The sequence below is a fragment of the Podarcis tiliguerta genome (assembly GCF_965153285.1).
Source record: "Podarcis tiliguerta genome assembly, chromosome: 10".
Classification (NCBI taxonomy): Eukaryota; Metazoa; Chordata; class Lepidosauria; order Squamata; family Lacertidae; genus Podarcis; species Podarcis tiliguerta.
In genome coordinates this window covers 26,279,107-26,297,586 of record NC_139543.1, presented here as the reverse complement: position 1 = coordinate 26,297,586, position 18,480 = coordinate 26,279,107, and the positions used below count along the sequence as shown (strand labels likewise).

At 42.4% G+C, this 18,480-nt stretch overlaps 1 protein-coding gene across 1 annotated transcript in view; it reads right to left on the bottom strand.

The window, feature by feature from the left end:
- TMEM117 (transmembrane protein 117) overlaps positions 1–18,480 on the bottom strand; it is a 206,723-nt gene that overhangs the window by 48,582 nt on the left and 139,661 nt on the right. The gene's annotated exons all lie outside the window — the stretch shown is intronic.

The window sequence follows — 18,480 nt, the reverse complement described above, 5'->3', positions numbered from 1 at the left end:
TATATCACACTTCTGTCTCACTGGAAAAAAATATATATTATACATTCATGTTGAATACAATATCTGCATGGTAGCAATTTATCATGCACAGTCCTTCATAACCACGTTGGAAGCTTTAAATAGTGCACTGTGGAAATAAAAGCTTGCGTAAGGCCAGGTTTGATGTTGCTGTTCTCGATACTTAGAAAACGTTTTGCAAGCCGGAGAAAAGAACTTTTGCCCTTCATGTTTTCATTCCAGAACTAGAACCAACTCCGCTGAACAATTTTGCAGCAAACAATAACCACTGAGCACAATGTGCTATAATGTGTCGTGTCCAAATGCCACCGTCTTTTCTTTTGTCCGTTTTATCCCTCGTTCCTTTGACACATTTTTCACCTTCATTTGATGATCTGTTCTCTTGGTGAAAACTCCGATGCATACAAAGCTCTCCTGATCAGAGTGGCTTCTTTTCAATTAAAAGAGCCAAGGTGCGCACATTTATCTGCATGCGTGGGTTGGCTCCCTTCATTGGAATGAAAGGGGACCCCTGCAGGCGCACATTGATTTCTGGATTACACTGTTTGCTCGGCAGCAAAACTACTGACTGTACAGAGGAAGCCTGAGCATATTTGCTCAGAACACGAGTCCCACTGAGTTCAGTATGACTTGGTTAAATGTGTTTAGGAGGCTGCAATTCTATGTTCACTTACCTGCATCCAATGGGACTTACACCTGAGTACACACATATATCAAATTACAACGTGGATTGGGGGCTGTGAACAGATACAATATTTTGAGCAGAAAGCCTTATAGCGGATCTCCACTTGTAGTCTTTGGTCAGAGTTCATTCTTCCTCAACCTGGTGCCCTACATATTGGATGCTTCTCACACACATCTGGTTGGTACAGGATGCTGGAGTAAATGGACCATTGGTACAGGATGTGAGTGCAGGATGCTAGGCTAGATGGCCATTGGCCTGATCTAGTAGGTTCTTCTTCTGTTCTTATGCTCTTAAATGTTGCTACAGGACCCGTCCACCTTAGCCTGCCTGCATGGCCAATGCCAGGGGATGATGGGAGTTGTGGACCTAAGCATCTGGATGGCATCATGTTAGATGTACAGAGAACTAGGCTCAGTAACAACCACTTCTTCCTGTCCCCTGTTGAAATTGGCTGTGCCGAGCGAGAAATGGGTTGGTCCTTATGATGGTCACAAAGGCACATCTCTTTCCCCCCACTCCCCCCCCCTCTGCTCAGAAGCAATGAAAATAAAAAACAGAATGAAAAAGGAAAAAAACCCTTCGAAAAATCTATCTGGGACTCCCTTAGCCACAGGCATTCTGCTGTAAGGCGGCAGGTTTTAATTGCCATCTTAGATTAGATGGTCTTAAAGAAAGACAATGATTAGTGTTGCCCATTCCAATGAATAGTTTCTCCATTAACTTTTCGCAAGCATTCTGTATCCATGGCAGCAACAACTCATTCCTTTCTCTTCTGCTAGATTGAGGGGAATGCATTTTAATTAATTAATTAATCAATTAATGAATTAATTTCAGACTTGTATAAATTGCATATATAAATACCCCATCCAACGCACCACCATTCAATTATAATCTATTCATCTTAATCACATATACCCATTTACTATCCTTATTATAAATTACCCATAAAAAATAATTATCCTTTATTCTTACCTCTTTATGTAACCCAATAATTGAAGGAACTTTGCATCAAATGAGCTCACAATAAATACTTCAATTTTAATTATTTGGAAATGTAATCTAATTCATTGCTCCTAGAACAGAGCCTTTACTACAATAATTAAAGAAATTCTCCCAAGTATTCTAATAATGTGGAGCAGAATGAAGAAAGACATTGTCAGGAATGCCACCTTAAATCGGAAGCGGGTGGGGAATGCAGAGGCCAGTGTAGTGGTGCCAGCTTTCAAAAATTATTTATTATTTTCATTTATTCTCATACTCTTGGTCATCTAAGACACACATGTTCTGTAGAGATCTCTAATCGGATAGCTAGTCTAAAAGCAGAGAGGGATGGTGGAACAGGGTAATATTGAATGGCTTTCAGGGACTGGCTGGATGAGAAATGCTGGAAGGTGCTTAACCAAAAGCCTCCCAGGTAAGCCCAGAGTGAGAGGATTTCGATTCTTGCTTCTGGTGGTGGGAAACTGGCCACACCCCAGAGGAGGGGAAGAGCTGGGAAATACTGGAGGCTGGGAGCTTGAAGGATGATGAAGAGGAGGAAACTGGCAGGTGCCCCAACACAGGGAATCAGACTTGGGAGTTCTACCACAGAGCCACCCTGACAACATCTCTGTCAACAGCCTGCAAGACAGCCTGCCGACCCGCTCCCAGAACAAGGCATCTATTGTAAATTGCTGAGCAGAGAGCCAGGCAGACACAGAGAGGGTCCCTTGAGGCTTGCTGTAGACAGAGGGAGGGGCCTGATATAGAGAGCTAGGGATTGAAGAGAGAGTTACAAGCCAGTCCAGACAACTGCTTCATCTAGACAGGAGCAGCCCTTAGAAGTCTCTGTGTGTCCTCTGTTCCGCTTCCTTAATAAACCAATTTTATGTTAGCCAAATGGGATCGTTCTCAGAAGGCGGTCCGACTGGGCCCCTGGACACACCCCTGACTAAATAGGTTTCGTTTCTAGGTCTAAGTTTCATTTCTCTAAATAGGCATCACGGGTCACAGCCAATCAGGAAAAGGGTGGGGATGGTTAAGGAATTATATAAGCATCAGCGCAAAAGTGCCCTAGGCACCTGATTGGCGCTGCTGAACACCCACCCTCCCACCCTTAGTGTAGGTTCTCGGCCTTGCTTTGGACAATGTTTGAGTCGCTTGTCTTGGAACAGGGGCCGTGTAGGAATGTTTATCCATTTGGCAAATTGGCACTGGCCACTTGGTTTTTGCCTACCCCCTTCTGGGGGTCCCGGATCTCGTCCGAAGTCTGCTTGATGGGCTAGGGCCATGCCAGGATCACAGGAAGAAGAAGAAGAAGAAGAAGAAGAAGAAGAAGAAGAAGAGGAGGAGGAGGAGGAGGAGGAGGAGGAGGAGGAGGAGGAGGAGTTTGGATTTGATATCCCGCTTTATCACTACCTGAAGGAGTCTCAAAGCGGCTAACAATCTCCTTTTCCCTTCCTCCCCCACAACAAACACTCTGTGAGGTGAGTGAGGCTGAGAGACTTCAGAGAAGTGTGACTAGCCCAAGGTCACCCAGCAGCTGCATCTGGAGGAACGGTGACACGAACCCGGTTCCCCAGATTATGAATCTACTGCTCTTAACCACTACACCACACCAGCTCCCTCGCGGAACCTCACGGTAAGCTTTCGTCGGGCAAAACCCCGATGTTGCTGCCCCGATGGGTTTACCTACATAGACTCTGTCAACTGGGGCAGTAGTCAGTTAGAGTCAATGCCTATGTCACATTTAATTTGCAATCAGTAAAGTTGTGGCCTTAATGTCAACCTTAATCAACCTTAATTCTGGGTCCGTGTGTAGTTATTTAATGGGTGGTGGCTTGGGGCCTCAAGAGGCAAGCGGTTGACTCTCTTTCTCTGATCTGCCAATGACCTGCCCTCTTTGTCGGCTCCCTGACAATGGCTTCTTGAGGTGGTGCAGAGTGTTTTTTGTCCTTACTTTACTTTTCACACCATTCCTTCATGCTCAGTATATAAATCACCTCTGTGCAATGTACAGCAAATTAGAAAAACAAACAAAAATATTATTTCTTCAAGGGCAAACACCAATGCCTGTAACTAAGCATAAGCATATGCAACATACTTTTTCTGTTTATTCTTGTTTCCATTTCCTTTCTTATGTTCTTTCCCTGAGGTTGACTTTCAGATTGTAAGACCCTCAGGAGGACAGGGACCTGTCACATTGCACTCTGTAAAGCGGCGCAGGTGAAGACTGTTCAAGTTGGACAGCCCCCAACCCCCAACTCAGGGCCACATCCTCTGTCCGTGGGGAAGAACATCAGGAGCAAACTCCTGCTTCAGCAAAGCTGGTTGCTTTTGTTTCAAGTGTGCAGTTTTTAGGGGCTCTCTTTTAATTTCGTAAATGTTGTCAGCCACTTTGAGGACTGTCCTTGAAATCCAACATATGAATCTGCTCCATAAACAAACCACTCGTTCATTCACATAGATGCACATCTAAACGTCTCATTGCCCAGCTTTGATACTCACTAAGAAAATTGCATCTGCGTGGCAAATTACATCTTAAATCCTGAAAACACAATATAATTTGGTGCAGTTTTTGTAAATGATGGTGTGATGGTGGAAAAAGTCTCTCACGAGAACTGCTGAATAAAATGTAAATAAAAATAAAAAGAGCAGAGGCTACTGCAGACTGATGCATTATGTTTTAATTTTAAAACCATAGGTAAAGGTAAAGGTAGCCCTGACTGTTAGGTCCAGTCACAGACAACTCTGGGGTTGTAGCGCTCATCTCGCTCTATAGGCTGAGGGAGCCGGCGTTTGTCCGCAGACAGCAGCGCACGGAAACGCCGTTTACCTTCCCACTGGAGCGCTACCTATTTATCTACTTGCACTTTGACGTGCTTTCAGACTGCTAGGTGGACAGGAGCAGGGACTGAGCAACGGGAGCTCACCCCATTGCGGGGATTTGAACGGCCGACCTTCCAATCGGCCAGACTTAGGCTCAGTGGTTTAGACCACAGCGCCACCCGCGCCTCAAAAACAATCCATTTAGTTATTTATTTTAATTGTTGCACTTATTTCTCACCTTTCATTGTTCTTCTCCTTCCTCATTTAATCCCCTGTGAAGTAGGTTAGGCTGAGAAGCAGTAGCTTTCATATACAGTGGTACCTTGGTACTCGAAGAGCTTGGCTCCCAAACAAATAGGCTCCTGAACATTGCAAACCCGGAAGTGAGTGTTCCAGTTTGCTAACGTTTTTTGGAACCTGAACTTCTGACGCAGCTTCTGTGGCTTCCAATGGAGTGCAGGAAGGTCCTGCAGCAAATTGGAAGCCACGCCTTGGTTTCTGAACCATCCTGGGAGTCAAATGGACTCCCAGAATGGATTAAGTTTGAGAAGCAAGTTACCACTGTACATATATTTGCACCTGATATACATTTATTGCATTTTCTCCCCTCTTCCATCTGCTTTCAGGGAAGAAATCAAACGCTGGAGCCCAACTAATGACCCATGTTCTGTGTGACAGATTTCATTTCCTAAGGTTCATACATTTAAGATGGACAGAGTCCATTAATTCAGAGTCAATAGTCGAATACACTGGTAGAAAGATTAGATCTTTACTTGTGTTCTTCTCCCCTTTTATGAATCCTAATATGTGTGAATTCATTTCATTTTCATTTTTATTTGTTAATTGAACTTGAAAATCACTTTGGCACTAAATGACATTCCAGTGAATCTTTGAGGTCTGCTGCATAGTTACTGAAATTAAAAGTTTTGCTGCGGATTTCAAAAGGCCTTCAAAGCTTACAAAAAAATGAAATGAGTAGGTAATGAGGCATAAAGTAACACATTTTATATCATCAGGTACTATGAAGTACTAAGTTGCATGTCACTTGAGATTAAAATTATAAGCAACCGAACTAGAGCACTGGGTTTTTGGTGCTGTTAGTTATTACTCAAAATGCCAAATGTCACTTGATCTTATTTTCATTAATATTCATATTAAATTCTAAAAATGATATTTATGTTAATTCAGTGGAGAAACACTTAGAGTATGCATAAAACATAGGTTTATGCAGGGGGAAAAATCAGATTAGGTAAATACATTACACGGTGAACCATTAGATTTTAGAGAGCACCGTATTTTTTTAAGTGTCCTTGACCTTGCATTGGTCATCATTTGCCCAAATGAAAAGTGTTTATCTATTTCAAACACCAGCTGATTTAAATTAAACTCCTCAGCCTTAAGCTTTAACTTGCAAATACCAGCATTTCCTATCTGTGACATAGAGAAACAGCCTATGAAAAGTTCATGGTTCTCCTTGTGAAAAATATTCTCTGTCCTTACCCTAGCATGTGCGGAATGATAACCTGAGCTTTCTGTGAATTATAGGCTTTCTAGAACTCTTTCCCCTGTTCAGCTGCCAAAATGAAACTTAATGACGAAACTCCAGCAGAAAGCAATTTGAAAAATGATTCACAGAGAGAAATATTCAGATTATATTTTAGTAGCCTAGATGAATGATGACTCGAAAGTGTGGAGCAGTTCACCCTAGGAAGGCGTGGTGAACATTACACTGAGGAACTGTGGGATAATTTGACCCATCCTACACTGTCTATCGTTTGCAGAAAATACTGTTTCTTTCTAATCAGTGTAATACAATAAGACGTGAGTTCTACCACTTTGTTCAGCATCAACTGCAGGAAATGGTGGAGCTGATTTTTAATTTTTACAGCCATTTGCCTCAGAAGAGTGGCCCTCTAAGTTCTTAAAAACAGTTTGTTTTTTCTTTCTCTTCCCCTTTAACGAAAAGAACGAACATCACCAAGCAAACTGTCCAAATTTGTTCTGCTGTGTTTTCTTAATTATACCTGGAGAGGCTGAAATGATTGTTTCCTTGATCCAGACCATCTCACTGGGACAAAATGCAACATCTGTAAGCTGAGGTCGTATGTTCTGAGGAGGAGCTCTACTTAGAGGCCACAAAGTTGAAAAACAGGATTCCGGGTTGTGTCAAAAGGAAGTCACTATCCTGCTCAAATGACCAAGCAATCTGTTGTGGGTGGGGTCAGCTTCAGCATGTATTTGGGCGCAACTGGGACCCACATCTTTTAGCCCCGTTCTGTTTCTTGCTTATAGCCTCACCTCCAGAAATGGCTATATTTGATGAAGAAAATGTTCAAATGGACTATTCGCCAAATATCAGAAGCTTTCCTTACAGCAGTGGTTTTTAACCAGTGTGCCATGGCACCCTGGGGTGCCTTGAATGGTGGTCATGGGAGCTGTAGGCAACACTGGCCTCTGTCCCTCTTCCTTCCCTCCCTCCTCTGGTGTCCTCTTGCATCTCTGCCTCCCAAAGGCTTGCACAGCTGTTTGTTGCAGCAGCCCTGGCTATAAGCTCCCCAGGCAAATGGTGCCTCTAGGGCAGGCCAGGGGGCGCTTCCCAGCCCCCTGTGGGGCAGTGTGAGGGAACACTTTTCTTTGGGGCAGGGGGCAGCTCAGAGACCAGGGGCAGCAGCAGTGGCTGTCCGGAGGACTCCCAAGGAGAGGGAAGAGGAGAAGAGGCTGAGGGAACACTCCACAAGGAAGGGTGTTTGAAAAAGGGCAAGAGGCTCCCAGCTCTGCAGGCAAGGACTGACATAACTGGACTCCTGATTCCCACAAGGCTGCTGCAGAAAGAATGTAGTTGGTCAAGAGAGCCATGGACTCAAAAAGGTTGAAAATCTCTCCCTTGCAGGCATAATAAGGACAGAGGTTCCAAAGAAGATGACTAAACTGTTTATGCACATGACAACAGCAGCTAGAATATTATATACACAGAAATGGAAAGCGCAGGTCTCAGCGAAGGAAGAGTGGCTTTTGGAAAGTAATGGGCTACACAGAAATTGCAAAGATGGCAGCGAAATTAAGAGATCAAAATGAACTTTTTATAGGAGAATAGAGGCCTTTTGTGGACTGTTTTTAAAAATACCGCGGTGGTACCTTGGATTACATACGCTTCAGGTTACAGACACTTCAGGTTACAGACTCCGCTAACCCAGAAATAGTACCTTGGGTTAAGAACATTGTTTCAGGATGAGAACAGAAATTGTGCTCCGGCGGTGCAGCAGCAGTGGGAGGCCCCATTAGCTAAAGTGGTGCTTCAGGTTAAGAACAGTTTCAGGATAAGAATGGACCTCCGGAACGAATTAAGTTCTTAACCCGAAGTACCATTGTATAGTCAAATGAAACAGTGGAAATCCTTTCCTGTGCAATACTCCAAAACCTGCCAAAAAACTTACTAGGTTTTTATTGCTAATTTTCTGAAAGTTTTAATAAAACACAGTTAATTAAAGAGCTTTTCACATTCAAATATATTTCATGATATATTAATGGCAGCAGCTGACATTGCCTTCTGGGTCACAGCCTGCAAGAAAGATCTGAGTCCAATGAGCTCTGATAGGAATGCCTTGTAAAAGTTCCACTCCCACTTGCCAATAACAATCTCTAATGAACTGATTGCACAGATGTCCCATTATGCTTAATGTGCTTCCAAAACTAGTTTAATTTAAACTCTGGATTATGGCCTCTTTTCTACAGCCAGTATAGTGTAAACCTGTTGGCTACAGACAAGATATTAGAGTTTCTTCTCCAATGGGAGAGAGATGTGTTGGAATGTAAAGTGCTGTCTAAAATGTACAAGATATTTCTGGAATGGGGGACAAAGGATGAGCAAGTAAAATCTTCAATGATACACTGGGCAATAGATATTGGTTATAATATAGATATGGAAGCGTGAGAATGATTGTGGAATACAGATATAAAATTTACAGCATGCTATGGTTTAAGAGAAAGCTATGTGAAAATGTTATGTAGATGGTATCTAACACCAAGTAAACTGGGGGAAAATGTATAAATCAAAATCGAATAAGTGTAGGGAATGCAAAGAGAAAGAAGGTACTTTAATCATATGTGTTGGTCTTGGCAAATCTTGCTGGGAGTGATATATGATGAATTGAAAAGATGTTTAAAATAACATTTGTAAACAAAAAAACCCAGAAGCTTTTCTTCTGGGATTTATAGGGGTAGAACTACCTAAACAATATAGAAATTTATTCATGTATGCGACTACAGTGGTGATAATGTTATTTGCACCAAAATGGAAAGAAGTCCCAACGAAAGAAGAATGGATACAAAAACTTATGGACTTTTGTCCTTAAGGACCCATAAAGGGAATGAGGAAGTCCATGGGAATTTATGGAATTCTGTTTTCGTTTTGGTTGTTTGATAAGTGTTTCTAAATTTCAAAATCTGAAAATTAAATAAATTTTATAAAACAAAAACCTATGGACTGTGCAGAAATGGTGAAACTTACTGCAAAAATAAGAAATCAAGATAACAAACTTTTTTAATAAAATGATGGAAATGGTTTATTGAATATTTACAAACAAATTGTAAACAGATAAGGACATTAGCAGGATTATTGCAATAACCTGCAGTTTCATAAGAGTATATAATTAAAGTAGAAGAATAAAAGAATAAGTTAATTTAGAATATGCAGGAAAACGATAAAAATAAATTTAAGGAACCTCAGAAAGAGGAGGAAGGAAGTCGAGTTTTAAAATGTTAAAATGGCTGTAAAACTATTGAAATGTATATAAGTGAAAATAAAAAATACTTTTTAAAAGATATTAGAGTGTGTTTGTCGTTTTGGGCATATCAGTCGCAAAATGGATGGGATTCATTGTATTCTCAAAAACAACAAACAGAAACATTAAGAAACTGGAGGCTGGATTTAGAATTTGTGTGATTAGTTTTGAGGTCTTTTTTTTGTCTTTTCTGAACTTTGGAGAAAATAGAATTGCCTGGAATATTATTGCTATCATCATCATCATCATCATCATCATCATCATCATCATCATCATGGGTGGGCAGGTCCATATAATACCAGAAGGTCCCTCATGGGATGTAATGCTTTACAATATTAAATTCAAAGCACCCTTTTTAGAAACAATCAGCGGGGGTTGGGGGGGGGTTTACGGGCTTCTGTTGGGGCCAAGATTTGGTATTGGTGAAGCAATATTTTGTGGTTATGTTTTTCTATATATAGTGTCTGGAATTTATTGTGAATTGTAAGGGGAGTGTTACATTTTATTGAATATTCCTTAAAGATACGCTTTCATTAACTTATTGGTTAGGTAAAGATAAAGGGACCCCTGACCTTTAGGTCCAGTCGTGACCGACTCTGGGGTTGTGGCACTCATCTCACTTTATTGGCCGAGGGAGCGGGCGTACAGCTTCTGGGTCATGTGGCCAGCATGACTAAGCCGCTTCTGGCGAACCAGAGCAGCGCACGGAAACGCCGTTTACCTTCCCGCCGGAGCGGTACCTATTTATCTGCTTGCACTTTGATGTGCTTTCGAACTGCTAGGTTGGCAGGAGCAGGGACGGAGCAACGGGCGCTCACCCTATCACGGGGATTCGAACCGCTGACCTTCTGATCGGCAAGTCCTAGGCTCTGTGGTTTAATCCACAGCGCCACCCACGTCCCTTAACTTATTGGTTATTTTGTTATATTTTATAAAGTACATTTATGTATTTTTTCATGTTGGGAGCCACTCTTAGCACCAAATGGTGATCTTACGACAACAGAATGTTCCCTGCAAGAAACAAAAGTCTAGGTTATCAAGAGTTTGACCACACCTGAGAAAGGTGAGTCACTTTTCAGTGAAACAACCGAATGCAGTGAGGAAACCCTCTCTAGATGCAAAGGGTCAAGTGTATTGTCTCCCTCTCCAACTGGCCAAGGACTGCAGAACACAGAGACCTGCTGCGCCAGCAAATTTTGAGTTTCAGCTTTTGCTGTAGGGGACCTAACCATCATCAATCATCATTGGGACGGAGCTATGAAGGCAAAACAGCCTTTACAAAATTGGACCCAGGAGTTTAAATCATATTGGCGAGCTTCCTCCCCCATCTTTTTTCTCAGGGACAGACCCTTCAGAGTTGGACTCTCAGCCCTTTATCATGACATGCAAGGTACAGGTTTTAATATAACAACAACAAGGATCATTATTTTGTACATAGGGTGTGTTTAGGACCTCGGTGCAAGCAGAGCATAAATGCTTTTACCCATTGTAGACACAAGAGAAGGAATCGTTTGAAGCCATTTACAAGAAAGAAACGAATGAAACCACTGGCAATAACAGAACGTTAAATCTACTCCAGGATTGCTAGCGTTTGGGTTTTGCTTTAATAGGAGCCTGAAACGGAGTTTTCAACCACACTTGGCTTTGCTTTACTGTTTACTTTAGATAAATTGCCTTTGCTTCCCCGTGCCACTATCAGTCAGTGGTGCATGTCATTACTGGAGCAGAAACTGTCATTCTGCTAATGGTATCACTAAAATAACACATTAGGATGATATTGTTTTCATATGGGGGATATCCATACATCTCCCACAAGTAATTACATTACCAGCAATCCTCTTAAACTATTGGTTTTGCTCAGATGCTTTGCCAGTAGAACGAAGTCTAATTATTGGAAAATCCCATTACTCGAGGTGTATGAATCAACAACAAAGGAACCATCGGAACTAACAGGGGTGCCTGAAAGTGTTATTTCCAAGTGGCGAAAATTCCTAATGGCAGTCGCGTAGCGTGGGGGGTGCAGGGGGGGCCCGGCCGCACCGGGCGCAACATCTGGGGGTTAGGGTTAGGGGGCGCAAATCCACGGGTTAGGGGGCGCAAATTACTTGCCTTGCCCCGGGTGCTGACAACCCACGCTACGCCACTGCCTAATGGTTGGGAGTCTTCAGCCATGGACAGGAAAGGGTTGTAAGGTAGGGAGAACAATAAGTGATTTCTAATAAAGGAAAAAGTCTGTGGGCGAGTTCCCTTAGTAACATTTGGAACTATTATCTGATATCGGTGACGTGCTGGAGCCACAGTGTTCTAAACCAAAAATCTATTTCAAGTATCTTTAACATCTGAAATGAAAGGTGCAGAAAAGGAACTGCTGACCTTCAGAATAATAGCTGACCCTATTATATTGCTCTGCAAAGAATGGCAATTATCTGGAAATATTATCACTAAAGTTCTGAAGAACTCGTTTCATTTCCGAGGTCTTTTTCTATTGGAGCCTCTGAACTGGATGCTGGTACAAATGCTGCTTTGTGAATCATAAATGCAGCGCTCTGGAAATCATATGCAGTTCTATGCTGATGGCCCAGGACATCAAGCAGAATGAAGGCTTGTTTGCCTTACCACTGACGGCAGTACCAAAGGTTATTTCTGAATCTTCTGGTGGAGAATCCACAGTGTGTCTGAGCATGTTTATGAGATGCATGCAGGTCAATCAAAGAAGCTTAACTCAGAAAAGACACATTGATGGTAGGTCACCCAGAAATGAGAGAGGGTGCTGCCTTCGACCAGATAGATGGACTATTTGATCACCTCAACAGTATCAGCTTCAGGCTCTCAGGCAAAGGTTTATACTGTCACTGGCTAACATAAGAAGCTGCCTTATACTGAATCAGTACATTACACCATCGAGTCCTGTGTTGTCTATATTGATCGGCAGTGATTCTCCAGGGCCTCAGGCAAAAAGAAGAAGAAGAAGAAGAAGAGGAGGAGGAGGAGGAGGAGGAGGAGGAGGAGTAGTTTGGATTTGATATCCCACTTTATCACTACCTGAAGGAGTCTCAAAGCGGCTAACATTCTCCTTTCCCTTCCTCCCCCACAACAAACACTCTGTGAGGTGAGTGGGGCTGAGAGGCTTCAGAGAAGTATGACTGGCCCAAGGTCACCCAGCAGCTGCAGGTGGAGGAGCGGGGAAGCAAACCCAGATTACGAATCTACTGCTCTTAACCACTACACCACACTGGCTTTCCAGACCTACCTGAAGATGATGGGGATCAAACAAGGGCCCTTGTTCATATAACAAATGTGCTCTACACTACTGAGCTTTTAGGACCAATCCTAGTTCGGGACTGTGGCATTGCCTTTGCTGGATGAGCTCACAGTCTTCTGGAAGAATAAGACATATGACCCACTTGAGATATGACTCCCAAAAAAGTGTGGTTTTGGGTGCCATGCCCTTAAAAAGTGCAGCCTGAATTCACGTGAGATCACGGTAGCCATTTGGGCTGCTGTCCCCTCGCAAGAAAAAACAGGCTGTCCCTTTTTTTCACAGGGCAGCTGATGGGTCCGGGGTTTGCCACTGTTAGGAGTAGGACGGGGAACTAGATGAGCCCTTTTTCTGATCCAGCAGGGTTCTTCTTGTCTTCTTATGCCTGAACTGATTTATGAAATTCATCCAATTTTGTGTACCAGCTGTCCAAGCTGTTGCTTTTTGCAGTCATTCCAAAACAAAGTCAAATCAGAAGGCCCCGATTATTCTAGGGATTTCCCCTCCTTCTCCTTCAGTTTCACTCCATTATCTAACACATCAGTTGCATAAACTAATGTGAGACAAACAAACTGATGGCATTCATTCAAGCAGCTCTTCAACTCCAGGCAGGTATTATTTTGACTCTGCTTAATTCACTTCTTACTTGAAAGGGGGCGGATGGGATATGACCAGCTTGTGATATGTTTCTTCTCTATCATTCCATACACCTGAAAGCTATCACTTGAGTGGTTCTATTCCATGCGCCAAACCCATCAAAAAAGTATCAGTAAAGTGGGATATTATTGTTACTTGTTGATGCTGATTGTGTTGCATTCTTGTTTTGTGGCATTGTGATTTTTTCACCAAAAGGGCAAAATGCAAATATTTTAATAATTTTTAAATCAATCAATGAATAGCTAACCATATAAATAAATTTCTGATCCATGTTACATAAGCATAAGGGCTAAAAAAACAACAGCATAGGACATGATCCAGTCAGTGCCTGTATATGTACAACACTTGCACTGCTCTCTTTACAGATGAGAGATAAGAGTATGGTATGGGGGTGTTTGAGAAAGGGAAGGGGGGATTAACCAACTCTGAGTTTAAATGTTTCATCAACAGATGACTGGCCTCCTTTACTTTACAGTGGTACCTTGGGTTAAGTACTTAATTCGTTCTGGAGCTCCGTTCTTAACCTGAAACTGTACTTAACCTGAAGCACCACTTTAGCTAATGGGGCCTCCTGCTGCTGCCGCGCTGCCAGAGCATGATTTCTGTTCTCATCCTGAGGCAAAGTTCTTAACCCGAGGTACTATTTCTGGGTTAATGGAGTCTGTAACCTGAAGCGTATGTAACCCGAGGTACCAGTGTACTTCCTTTATTTGAAATGTAAGTCTTCCTCCTTCATGCAGCTGTATTCAAGTGTATTCAACAACAACTCATTGGTGCAATAATTGCTAAAAACATTGACAAAAACATGAAGGCCAACAACAATGAAATATTCAAGACATTAGTAGCAGAACCCTTGGATGACAAGAGAGTCAATGGTGTGCGAAAGGAAGATAAGGATCTTGCAGGGAAGCTTTACCAATTTCAGGATCTATTTCTGTTTCCTGAAATAATGATGTAGAAAAAAATAACTGCAGCTTTATGAGTCAGTCAGAATTTGTACATATATACTGTATGTGATGTAGCTGGCACAGATCTCCAAAATGTTTTTGGATCTTCCAGTAGTTGCAAGGGGGCGGGGGCGGGGATGGTGAATAAATTAAAACCCAAAATAAAAGCCTCAGGCTGATGTGTTTGAACTTCACTGCAAACATTATTCATACATATTTAATTGTTCCATTGAGACTTTGACGGTTCTGGAGAAGTTCCAGGCATTATTTCCATTCCATTAGTAAGCCTGTAGCCTGCATACTCCTTAACCCAAAATGATTGATTCCATAAACGTCTTGCCACTTACTGACCTGAACACTAATTGAAGTTGTGTATAGATTAAAACAAAGTGTATGGTTTTGTTTTTTCTGAAGCCAGCCAAAATATGTTGTAATCTCTGGAATGCTGTGTGGCAGATGACAAAAGTGGAATTTCTATAGTGTCTCAAACACACACACACATGCTTCCTGTCTATGAAGAAAGCTTTTCAAGAAATAACTGCTCAAACTAAAGTGATGGGTTGCAAAGGAATAACCCACTCACATCCCTTTCATAATCAGAAGTTGAAAGGGAAAGGCATAGCTCACCCTTCTTTGAAACATTAATATCACGTTACATATTCTTTCATCTGCACTTGGATCTTCTCAATTACTTTGTTTTGGAAAATCCTATGCATTCTTCACCTGAAAATGAAACTAAATAATTGGAGATAAGTTTATCGTCTAGGGTTCATTCAAACAAGCATGCAAAGCACTATTTACTAAGGTTCTGTTTAAACAGAGAGTGCACGAAATGTATAAATTATTTTAGCACTAAGCTAAAAGAAAAAGAATTCTGAGAAGAATGAGAGTGATGCCAACTCTGTTCCAACCTTGGTTGGACTCCAGTCTCACAAACTGACTTCACTTGACTAACTAAAATGAATGCACTAGAAGAATAACAGAAAATACGAACAAAACTACACACAAGCCAGAAGCGCACAGCATTGTGAGGTGGTGGTGCAGATCTCCTGGCAGCTGTGACTGCTGCTTACACTGGCAGGGAGAATGGGAAGGGTGAGAAAGTGGGAAGGTCATTGCAGTGGAAACATACCAGCAAAGTACAATCCAGCCAATGCATTTGTCCCATTAGGGAAGTCCCTAGCACCTTATCCCTCTACCTCTTAGTAAGCAGCAAGACTCAGCTGCCAGGAGGTCATGTAAGCATTGCTGCCACAACATGCTGTACACTACTAATATAACCCCCATCACCACAGAGGATTTTGCTTCCCGGAAAAATGTATACAAAACTGTAACTTGGAAGAGATTTTGGGGGAAGCTGTTCCACAATGTGGGCACCACCACTGGCAAAGTCCTGACCCCCATATTAACAAATTACACCCAATCTCACACAGAAATATAAATATATGCTGAAGATATTGCTAAACTAAAATACATGGTGGTTTTATGTTATTATATCAACGTAAATTACTCTTGTTTTCATTATGACCTTTTTGCAACCCACCTTTGGACCATTTGGTGAAGAACCATTTGGCTATAAGTAGAAATGATAAATAAAAAAGCACACACCTTTGATTCCTTTAACAGCTTTTGCAGCTAAGCTGACTTATGCAAGGTTACTTCTTTCTATAATATCTATTTGATACGACTGCATGTCAATCTGCAGTAGCTGATCTATGGGCATTTGGCAGTCAGATGAGAAATGTCTAAAAACCCTACAGAGATCTGGTTGTGAGAAGCTGGTAAGGTGATTCAGATTCAGATTTCAGCATGCCCTGACGACAGTTTGTAAAGTTACTTTCTGCTGCCAACTTCTCTTTTTAGAGGATTTCAGGTGCCCTATAAAAATCTGAGTCATGCTGCTGGTTATTTTTAGGGATGAATGGATTCCCTTCATTTCGTAACTGTTCTGAGGGTCTATCATTCCTTTGATTCTCTTCTAGAAGAATTCCAGTCAGAGATCAGGACTTCAAAGCATTCATTCTTAAATTCAGTCCGTGGACGGTGCCTGATAGGGTCACATGTCAGCCCCACTTCCTCCACCCTTGACCTTTCCTGTGTTGAGTAGGAGCGAGGGTTGTAAATGCACGCAGTTGAGCATTTCTACAGGCACCCCTGAGATTAGGAACCCAGTTCCAACCATGGGGAGCACTGTGTGTTCAGACATGATTAAACCTCACTTCAGAATATTCAACACAACATGGGAAGTGACAGAGGCAGAATGGACAGCCCACATCACAATAGAATTCAAGGATTCCTGAATAGGCTAGTATTGTTGTTTTTGTTTGTTGTTTTTAAAGGAAACTTCAAAATTCCATAAAAACACAATAAACATATTTTGCTTCCTAGAAAAAAAATAGATGCTAGGTGTAGTTTGCATGGCAGGCTGGAAGAGAGGGGAAATCATTTTTCTCCCTTCAAACTCATGCTGTGCCAAATTCTAGGGGCTGAGCCCCACCCCCCAAGTTATGGGCATTGGCATTCAAATGGTGTTGTGCACCCTGACTTGTGATCGATTATGCAGGGCAGGGATTACCTGGGGTCCCTCAATATTTTATTCAAATTGGCACCCCTGTGCTGTGCTAAGCATCCACTGCTGATGGGAGAGAAAAGGGGTGTAAGAAGGGTACAGGGTTGCATACATGGCAAAGGATATTAACTTCAAATATCCACTCATGGCAGTTGAACTTGTGGTGGCTAGCCAGGAAAGAGATTGTTGTGGATATGGCTCAGTGAAAATGCCTATCCAGGGCGAGAAAGCGGGGGCGGGGGGAGGAATCATATTCAATACCATAGATCAGTATGAAAATAAGAGTACGGAAAACTTGTGGTATTGTAATACTGTTATACTAAGGTACGGTTCTGGGAAGCATATCCCAAGAAGGATGTGCAGAACTGAAGAGGGAGCAACCCTTCTCAAGTGGTTGAAGCACCTTCACTTAGGAAAGGCTACAATGATTGGGGCTTTTCTTTTTTTTAAAAAAAAAGCAACTAATGGGGGTCATAAGTACAGTGGTACCTCGGGTTATAGACGCTTCAGGCTACAGACTCCGCTAACCCAGAAATAGTACCTCGGGTTAAGAACTTTGCTTCAGGATGAGAACAGAAATCATGCTCCGGCAGCGCAGCAGCAGCAGGAGACCCTATTAGCTAAGGTGGTGCTTCAGGTTAAGAACAGTTTCAGGTTAAGAACGGACCTCTGGAACGAAGTACTTAACCCAAGGTACCACTGTTAAATGTAATGGTAAAGGACTCCTGGACTGGTTAAGTCCAGTCAAAAGCGACTATGGGGTTGCTGCTCTCATCTAGCTTTCAGGCTGAGGGAGCCAGCGTTTGTCCTCAGACAGCTTTCCGGGTCATGTGGCCAGCATGACTAAACCGCTTCTGGTGCCATGGAATACCAGAGCGCATGGAAACACCATTTACCTTCCTCAACGGGAGCTCCTTCTGTCACGGGGATTTGAACCGCCGACTTTCCAATCAGCAAGCCCAAGAGGCTCGGTGGTTTAGACTACAGTGCCACCTGCGTCCCATAATGAGGGTCATAGTAGAAGTTCGTTACACCATGTAAACGGCAGACAAAATGGAGGGAAAGGAGAGAGGTTTTCTCCCTGTTACACTTGCCAATCCTGAATCCAGTTGGGATGAGATTCAGGTCAGAAAACAAGAAGCTCTTTTTCTTTTCTTTTTTTACACAGGGAGTAATTAAAGTACAGCATTTGCTACCATAAGGCTGTGATGGCCACTAGTGACTCAAAAGGCGAATGTGGCTTTCAATAGCTGCTCATCATGAGGGCGACATATTACCTCCAGGATCAGAGGCAACCACCTTTGAATGTCAGTTGCTGGAGGGCAACAACAGGAGACAGGCATTCTCCTCACATTCTGCTTGTGGGCTTTCCAGAGGCTTGGCTACTGCAGGGCACAAGGTGGTGTATCAGAAGGACCTTTGGCATAACCCCACAGCCTTTTCTTCGGAAAGAAGCAGCTGCTTCTCTCCATGCCTCCAGCAACCTTCCCTTGCCCTCAGGCTTCACCATGGACAACGTAGAATTCCTGTCAAATAATCAAGGGTTGTCTCCTCTTGCCAGCTTTATGATCAGCTGTTCTAAGCCTCAGATATCTAGCTTACAATGTCCCTAGGAGTAAATACAGGATCATATTTTTCTGCACTTTATTGCACCAATACATTATAACCATGCTTCATTTTTCCAAAAAAGTGATTATAAAGCTGCCATGTATATTCCCTTTCTTGTTGGCCTGATCTCTCTACCTATAATTATTATG